Genomic DNA, 9,183 nt, shown 5'->3' with positions numbered 1-9,183 from the left:
GAGGTCATTTCCCCCTAGATGAATTACTAAAACATTTGGGTCCTTTGCACAGGTGCGGAAGTCTTCAATGATGCTCCCCAATTCTCTCCAGTGCAACCCTGGCTTGCCAAACCATCGCACCCTTGTCCGTTGGAACGGGAACGTTGCATTCCACCCAATGCTGCGGGCCCTGTTAGCGGCCATTGACACGTAAGAGTGCCCGATGACCCACACTGTTTTGTATTCTGTGGAGTAGAACAGAAGCACAGAAATGTTGGTATCAATCTTCTATCCGCCTTTTATTATACATTTAATTTGCAGTACATAAGTTTAGTCAAGACCCCTACCACTGAATCACCGCAACCATGTCTTCTTCCCTCCTCTACCCGTCGGATGTTGGGCGAATGTACACCCGAAACCTGTCTGATTGCCATCTTCCTAATTGTTTTATTGCATTTGCCGACATGCCCTCCTGGAAGGCTGTGGTGGCTGCCACAATGCGGAAGGAATGTGTAGTGTAATGGCACCCTTGGAGCCCAGCAACTTGGACCGTTGCTGCTAACACCCTTTTATACTGATAAAATGTTACCGGGGTCCCATCCTCGTGAGTGAGGAGGTAGTTGTCCCATTGACACCTTCCCGTTCATGGATGTACCCTGCCAAGAGCGTTACTGGGCAATACGAGCTGAGCCCTTCCATCCTATCCAGTGTAATGAACTGTCCCCTTCCCACTTGATCTGTTTTAGAGCGCCGCACCCGTAGGGATACCTGCTGTGTGCCTAGGGATATGTCCTTCACCAACAAGGCCCTGCTGCTTTTATCCCCTTTCGAACTGGCTACTAATTCACTAATGCGAAATGCCCCGAAAAAGGCCAGGGAAAATGTTACTCTAAACAGCGCACTTTCAAAATCTGAGTAGCATACCAAAGGGAGGTGGTCCATTAGAATCTTTAGTGTTTTGAAGTCAATTGGGGACCTGTGATCCTGCTTTTTTCCTTCCTCTTTTGCCCACCCTTTCAAGGCTGCCCTAAGAACAAAACCTTTAGTAGGATCGTCAAAACCCTTCAGCTTTGAATGGTATGCTATTGCTGCCAGGTGCTCTCCAACCCATGACCTAGATTTGCCGGCTCCCTTGGCCCACACCACAAACTGTTTGACCCGCCTCCCCAGTTGCTGAACATTGTTTGGAAGCTCGGAATCATCCGCTGTAAAGTTCCGAAAAGTGTCCACACAACGTCGATACCGGTGCCTTGTTCCCACTGCTAGAGCCTCCTCCGCCATATTCTGTAGCAGACCTTCTAATGCATCAGTCTCCAATATTCCTCTTTGAAGGGCGTCATTTCTTGCTGCGCCTCCGGCGATTCTGCCCGGAATCTTTCCCACTGTAAGCGAGAAAGAGCATCAGCTGCCTTGTTCTGAACCCCTGGCACATGCTTGGCTGTTATCTGAATATTATACTGGAGACACCTGCTCACTAAATGCCTTAATAAGCCTACTACTATGGGACACGCCGCCGACTGATTATTTATTGCCTCGACGGCTGCCATGTTGTCGGACCGGACGACCAAGCACTTGTTAACCAAGGTGTCCGACCATATTGATAATGCCACCAGAATAGGAAAGAGTTCTATCGCTGTGATATTGTTGATGAGGCCACCTTGCCGCCAGGCCGGTGGCCACTCCTTGGCACACCACGCAGAACCCAATATTGCACCAAAACCCCCCTGCCTGGAGGCATCTGTGTACAGTTGCGACCCCTCATCGGCTGTCCATAGTGGCGGCCATATTCTAACCCCATTGAACCCTTGGAGAAAAGACAACCACATCTGCAATTCTTGCTTCAGCCCCTTCTTCAACCTGACAAAGTGATGTTTCTGAGTCATGCCTGCCGTAGCACCTGCCAGCCTTCTAGAAAACACTCTCCCCACCTGAATGACCCTGGATGCAAAATTGAGCTTGCCCATTAGCTCCTGGATGTCTTTTAAAGTTGCCTTATCTTTCGCCAATACCTTTTTAATAGCTGCTGCAAAGTCCTGTACTTTCTCCACCGAGAGGCGTGACTCCCCCTTCCTCTGAGTCCAACTCTATCCCCAAAAAAGTTAACTTAGTTGGGGGGCCTTCTGTTTTTTCTGCGGCCAATGGGACTACCAAGCACTGCGATACGGCCGTGAAGGCTGCCAATGCCTGGGAACACTCGGGGGAGTTAGCCTCGCCTACAAACAAGAAGTCATCCAGATAATGCAGCTTGCCCCCCGCTGGCTGGACCTTGTTCGTTGCCCACTCCAAAAAGGAACTAAAAGCCTCAAAATAAGCGCAGGAAACGGAACAACCCATGGGCATACACCTGTCATAGTACAGCTTATCCCTGAACTGGAACCCCAGCAAATGAAAGCTGTCGGGATGCACTGGTAACAGCCTGAAAGCTGATTCTATATCAGCTTTTGCCATGAGAGCTCCTGTCCCAGCCTGCCTGACTAACTCAATGGCTTCATCAAATGTTGCATAGGAGACTGTGCAAATATCCTGGCTTAGCCAGTCATTCACTGAGTTGCCTCTGGGATAAGAGAGGTGGTGGATCATACGGTATTTGCCTGCCTCTTTTTTAGGAACAATACCTAGCGGAGAAATAATAAAGTTACTTAAAGGGGTGTTATCAAATGGGCCTGCTATCCGTCCTAACTGCAACTCCTTTTGTATCTTCTCTGCAACTATTTCCGGGAGTTTCTCCGCTGAGCGAAGGTTCCTAGATGACCTGCCCGCTAAAGGACCGCAGTATGGTATTTTAAACCCTTCCTTGAAACCCCAAAAAAGTAGTTCCCTCTCCTCTTCCTTCGGGTAATCATTCAAAAGTGTTGCTAGCAATTCAAAGTTTATTGGGGATGGGCCTTTTGTTATCCAGCCCAGGCTATGGCTGACCCATGAACGTGGTGCCAGGTGCAATTCTAACGATGGCTTTACATGCCAAAGCGGGATGGTCCCCGCTACATTGGGAGCACCCATGCCGAAATTTGCATTGCACCCCCCAGGTGCAATTGCCTGCATTGAACAGGCGACAGGTATTGTCCCTCTGTTTACGCTGCAGCAGCTGCTTGTACCCGTCGGCCCCCTTTGGCTCACGAAATGCCTGCTGCTGCTCCTGGAGCGGCTGCTGGTGCCTCCCCATGATCTGCCCCTGGCCTAAAATTGACCCTGGGGAACTTTGTGTTGTAACCATGCCGCCCTGACCGTGTCCCCCCTGCTGCCCTGCTGTCAACTGCCCCACTCCAGCTGGGAACCCCACCGCGGGCTGCTGACCCCTGCCACCGCTGAATTGCCCATTTGTTAGCCCATTGTTACCCTGTGTAGGCTGTCCCCCAGGCTGTATGGTGCCAATTGGAAAACCCGTGCCTGCCTGATGGCTAGGCCCCGCCTGTGTGTAATGTGATCCTCCCGACCCCAGTTGTTGTTGCAGTGTTTGTCCTCCACCTGTCTGCGGCTGCATGGGACCCGTCCACGTCTGTTGCTGCCCCCCGCCACCCAGGTGGGACTGCTGACAGGGCCCCATTCCAGCACCTGGATGCTGGGACCCCTCCATTGTTCCATTCCCCACATAGGTGATCCCGTGTTGAACCTGCACCTGACCCACTTGATGCTGCGGAAAACTTGTCACTATTTGTTGCCCCAATCCATACTGAGCATTAGCCAAGGAATGAGCCTGCGTGTTTGCCTGCCAACCTTGCCCAGATACTGGTGTTGTCCACTGCTGTGTGCCAACCACCGCCCCCACTACCCCTAACCCATACCCCGCTTTGGACCCCATCTGTTCCATCCATTCCTTCGCCTCTCTCTGATCCCACGACATCGATGGTGACTCTTTCATGCGTTGGCGGAAGTTCAGATCGTATTGCAGCCACCCCATGGCGCCTGAACCTGTCCAGGATACCTTGGTTGTACCTACTCAATGCTGGACCTTGCTCCGGGAACTTCTCTAACATTATGGCTGCCAATAATGCAAAAGCGTCCAACCAGTTATTAATATTCTCCTCGGGCCTGATCCTCTTCCTGTCCTTATTTTCTCTGCTGGGCCCAGCTACCCGTAATGTGTCTACCCCCCTGCGCACATGCTCCAGTAGAGTGAAAATACCAATGAATTCCCTCTTCCAAACTTTCTCCTTCACCTCCAGTGGGATATGCCATGCTTCTGACTGTGTCCCGTTCGGCCCCCCTAATTCCACCTTATTTGACGGTGTGTTTTTCTCGTCGCTATCCAGGGATGCATTTGATATGGCTCCTTTTCCCAGCGTAATGGCGCCACTCTTAACAGATTGGGCCGACACTTTCTTTCCCACCCCCCCTTCGCCCCCATGGTCCCTATTTCCCCCCACCCAGACTTGTATTGGGGACCCCTCACCTGCTCTGCCTGCCATGCTCCCCTCCTCCATCATAACCCCTTCTCCATTCCTTTTGCCCCTGCGTTCCTGCCAATTAGCGACAACTTTTTTAATTATTTCCGACAACTCACCTAAGGAACCACTTTCCGTTGTCAATGCCCCTTCTTTACTTGAGTTGCCTTTGTCCTCTCCCAACTGCCTATTTGGCACAACCACCTGCAAAATTGCCGCTGCCTGTGAGTCCTCCCCCATCATTGCCTTTGTTGTTATGTCGTCTGTGGGCATCCTTACCTTTTTGGCTCCTGCGACAGAGCCCCCCCGCCCCCTCGCCTTCTTTTCCGCACCCCGTTTTTCCCCACGTGTTGCTGCATAGGTATGGCCATTAACCGGAAAAACGTCCCCTTGCCACTCTTCCACATCCTTGCATTGTCCACCACCTTCCGGGGCAGGTGGTTGCATTTGAGCCATTGCCAGCTCCCAACCTTCCCAATTCTTTGCCTTAGCCGTCGCTGCAAAGCTGGCCCACAGCTGCTGCACGTCCTGGCCGCCACGGTACTCCAGTCCTGAGAACACCCCGCCTGGTCCAGCCTCTTCGTTTGCTGCTAGGTCCAGAGCCCCGCTGTGACACAGTCCCTCGTCTCCCATCATGCTCAAACGCGTCTTGGATCAATCCCCTTTGTGGCTGACCTAAAATTGAAAATGGTGTTAAACTTCAAGTTGTAGTTGAGCACCTCTTTTCCCGGGGGTAGCTATCAAACCAGACTATTGCCACTGCATGAGCTACTCATAATTCAAGGGAGGCCATGGTAGCTCTGTAAAATTACACCTGTAATCAAATTACATCACCAAGATGTCTCTTTCCAATGTTGGCCACCCTCGTCGTGGGCGAGCCCGCCTGCCCATTCCTCTACCCGTATAATTTGAGTTAAATTCTGCATGCTGCCTTCCCCACAGTATGGTCCTATTAAACCTTTGGTGTGAGGGAGAGCAGAGGGTGGAGCCCACCGGTATGTGCCTGCAGCAGCAACCCAGGGGCCCTTCTGCCCTTCACGAGGCGCGGCTGCTGGAGCAAGACAGGGAGAGGGACTGCGATCTAAAGGAGGACGCGGGTAGCCGCAAGAGAGCTAGGCGTCCCCATAAACAACCTTTGCCCTACAGAGCTTACCAGTAACTGGGGGACACTGGGGCCGTATCAGAACAATCCCTCACAGAAGCATCCACCCCTCCAGATCAAACCCCCAGATGCCAGCCACCTCCCCTATCACCCTCCACCCCCTTTGTCTGTCGCAAACTTACCTTCTGCAAAGTCCCGACCCCTAATTCCTGTTCCTGTTCCCTTCGTCCAGTCTGTTACCTCCGCCACTAGACACCACCTGTACGTTCCCTCAGCCCTTGAAGTCCAAATGTGTGCAGTCCTTGCTCGACTCTACAATAGAAATAACATGTTAACTTCCCATACGCGCTACTTGTACCTACTGTCGCACCCCCTTCGGGCGCCCTACTTTCTTTATGCCACCCACAAGTCCAAGTGGCAACTTATCCCTGTGTGCCTTCGAAACCCTTTAATCCTCAATGGCTCCTTCCCCACAATCCTTGCCGCCCATGCATCCCTCCCCCATCCGCATTGGTGGAGGCACACTGGGGAAGGGGGCACAGGGTGTTGGGATGTCACCACTCTCCCAACCCCCCCACACCCCAAACCCCCGGCATTGGCCTTGCACACTCCCACCAAGGCCAGGAGAGGTGGGGGCAGACTGGACCCCCCACCTCTCCCTTTATGAACGCTGTGCTCCTGTACTCGTATACTGTGTTGTGCTCTGCTCAGCCTGATCCTACTCCTCCCCCCCCAACCGGACCCTGTGTTAATTTGCCCTGCCCCCCCCCCTGTGCCGTGTGTGGCCGGCAGCCCTGTTTGAGACTCCTTCATGCGCACACACGCCGCCACCCCCCAGTACCCAACCGGTCTTTGAAGACCATCTGCGCATTAACGATACTCCGTTATTTCACCCCTTCCAAGAGGCCCGAGCTCCACCTTGCTTATTACTTAAACATACAGCCCCTCCCCGGCTGCCATTAACATGACGAGAATTACCGAGTAATCGTGATGACAGACCAGCTGCCGGGAAAGTGTTTCATCATTTCGGTGTATCTTTGGAAGCATCCGTATTGTCCCTGCTATGTGGTGAAATCTCGCAGTTATTTTTGTTCTATGATCAGTCCTGCCTACTACCCGCAGAATTCCCTTATCTCTATCCAAGGCTCTTTACTGTATCCCAAATTTGTTGCAACCTGCGCCAACCACAACGGGTAGGAAATACAGTCACCTCCAGCACCTTTTACATTTTTTATTTAGCCCGGTGGGATCCACCTGAACAATGTTCGTCCTTGCAAAGGCAGCTTTTGCGCCAGTATGCACTCCCGCACGCCCACCTTACCGTGATATGTACTATCTTTTGGCGCCTTCTCCCCCTTAGTTCGTGTTTTGTTTTTTGCTCGGCATATCCACTTTTGCCTCAAGGCTCGCCACCCCCCCCCCCCCACCCAGGACCCGACCACCGGGGCCCTCCCTCACTGCGCCAACCGCCCCCCCCCAGAATTCCTTTACTACCCCTTGCCCCCTTCCCAGGACACACTCCCCTTCACTCTTGCCTCCTGTAACTGTCCCTCAGTAATGTACCCCTTGCCGCCTCCCGTATCCACCCACAATTGTCGCCACTGCCCCGCGCAATTCAGCCCTGTCCCCCCATCATTTGCCCACCAGCAATATTCTCCTCTTTTATATCCTTAATGCTCCCATTGTGAGGCGCCCCGCCGCCCCCCCGGGCAAAGCCCGCGCCACACAAACAAACAAATAATTGCCTCTAGGAGAATACTGTGCAACCTCTCACCGGCCAATCCTCGCAATCAGCCCCCCCACCCCACCCCTCTCTCCGCTGAGCACCAGCAGCCTCGCCATCCCCGCATCCGCAACCCTCGACCGGCTCACCCACAACTCGAATCCAGCCCTCCCTTCCAGCTCTGTACACCACATAGAATCATCACACAAAATAAGCTCATTATGGCCACATGTACTCATACGGCACTTAACATTTTAAGACTTTGTACATAATAAATTCGTACGTATTGGTAAATCAACCTTGAGCACTTCTGAAGTGCAAGTTTCTTTGGAACTTTTATCTTTTGTGTTTATTTCACAACAAAGCAGAACTAAATTCCCCAATCCAAAATGGTATCTTCCTGTTAACACCAAGCCGAATGACCTCCTATTATTGTAGTACCTTAACTGAGCCTATTGTTTATTTATTTATGCATTTTTATATAGCGCGGACTTTACCCGAAGGTGTCAGAGCGCTTTACAATAGAAACAGAACTGATACATGAGAAAATTCCATGTGAACAAAATACAAAAGCAAGCGTTACAATAAATGAAGCAAAATTGACAATTGTGAGCCAGCAAAATACAAGTGGTAAATTACAATCGTGAGCCAACAAAATACAAGAGGTAGCAAACCGTGCATTACAGGAGGAAAAAGTGTGAAAGAATATACAGCGAATGTTGTTAACTTTTATAGATGACTATCAATAAGACGCAGGCTACTGGGGACTTACATGTAGCAAATCTCTACCCACCCTTGTGCTCACTGTAACTGCCGACCTGTGTCCCACCCGCCCCCTGGGCACATTGCTCGTGCCATTGTCCTCAATGTCCCCACACCCTCTTCATGGCATAATGCTTCCGATTATAACCCTCGCTTATTGCGCTCGCCCCGCCGATGCCAGGAGTGGGATTTTCACTCTATTGAGGGGCCGAGGTCTGTCCCACCCGAACCTCCTAACTACCCGGCCACTTGTTCTGTATCCATACGCATCCTTGTTGACTACCACGGGGGGATGGGGTGGGGGGGGCAAACTCCTTGCCGGCTCTTCTCCAAGCTCCCTGCACCTTACGCTCCCACCCCCCACCCCCTGCCCCCCTTATCTGCCGCTCCCTACCATGCCGGTGGGGCAGGCTCCGCCCCCTTCCCCCCCAATTCGCCAGCCCTTAATACCATCGGCGACCCTCCCCGTTCTCCTCATTTGACAAATTCCTTTCCCTTGATGACTCCCCCTTTGCTGTCCTAACCCCCTCCGCTGTGTCTTCTTTGGCTGCCTGCGTTGGTGCCCCACTACGCCCCCTATCTTTTGGCGCCCTGACCGTCTCCCGCCCCCTTGTTCGCTTTTTGCGCCATAACCCCCCCCTCCTTCCCCCCAGCCCAAGCCCACGTGAATTTCACCGGAACCGCGCCTGCCCTTCCCCTTAATGGCCACCCTGTTCCATGTCGACACAATCCATGCCTAATTCTTGCATACACCTTTAGTGCTTATTCACCACGAGTGCCATCTAACGATATGCCTTCGCTACACATGTCTAACTCCCTTCTTATTTCTGTTTCCTTAGCATCGGCGGACTATTCACCGAATGACACCAACTGTGCCTCCCTGACCCTCGCCCATAACCCTATTCCCTACATTCCTCACCTGGTAGCCCCCTCCCACCAACCCTATGCTTCCACCCTTTACCCTGCAATCCGACCCCCCTTATGCCTCCTCCATGGCTACCTCGTTGGCGCCCTTTTTCGCTATCCTAGACTGCACGTTCTTGCTCGTCCCATAATCACCTCCGCACCCCGCATTCCCTCCTTTGGCCCCCGCGGTCCGGTACCCCACCGCCGCCCGCCTTGCGCCCATCACTTTTGTCACCTCCCGAGACTTCCCTTCAAAACAGAGCCCCCACTGCCTCGAGAGCTGCCACCCGCCGACGAATGAGTACTTCTCATAATTCCACCTCCAGCCA

At 52.6% G+C, this 9,183-nt stretch overlaps 1 long non-coding RNA gene across 1 annotated transcript; it reads right to left on the bottom strand.

Annotated features, from left to right (window-relative positions):
• Nucleotides 1–4,837: 4,837 nt before the first annotated feature.
• On the bottom strand, nucleotides 4,838–6,543 carry LOC144807963 (uncharacterized). The gene is made up of 3 exons (XR_013606540.1): nucleotides 6,442–6,543; nucleotides 5,646–5,775; nucleotides 4,838–5,036 (listed from the first exon to the last, which is right to left on the bottom strand). It is a non-coding gene; the product is annotated as an uncharacterized LOC144807963 (long non-coding RNA).
• Between the last annotated feature and the right edge of the window lie 2,640 nt (nucleotides 6,544–9,183).

Source organism: Lissotriton helveticus, chromosome 1_2 (assembly GCF_964261635.1).
Source record: "Lissotriton helveticus chromosome 1_2, aLisHel1.1, whole genome shotgun sequence".
Taxonomy (NCBI): domain Eukaryota; kingdom Metazoa; phylum Chordata; class Amphibia; order Caudata; family Salamandridae; genus Lissotriton; species Lissotriton helveticus.
Note: the sequence above shows the minus strand (reverse complement) of the source record. Positions and strands in the feature narration are given on the sequence as shown.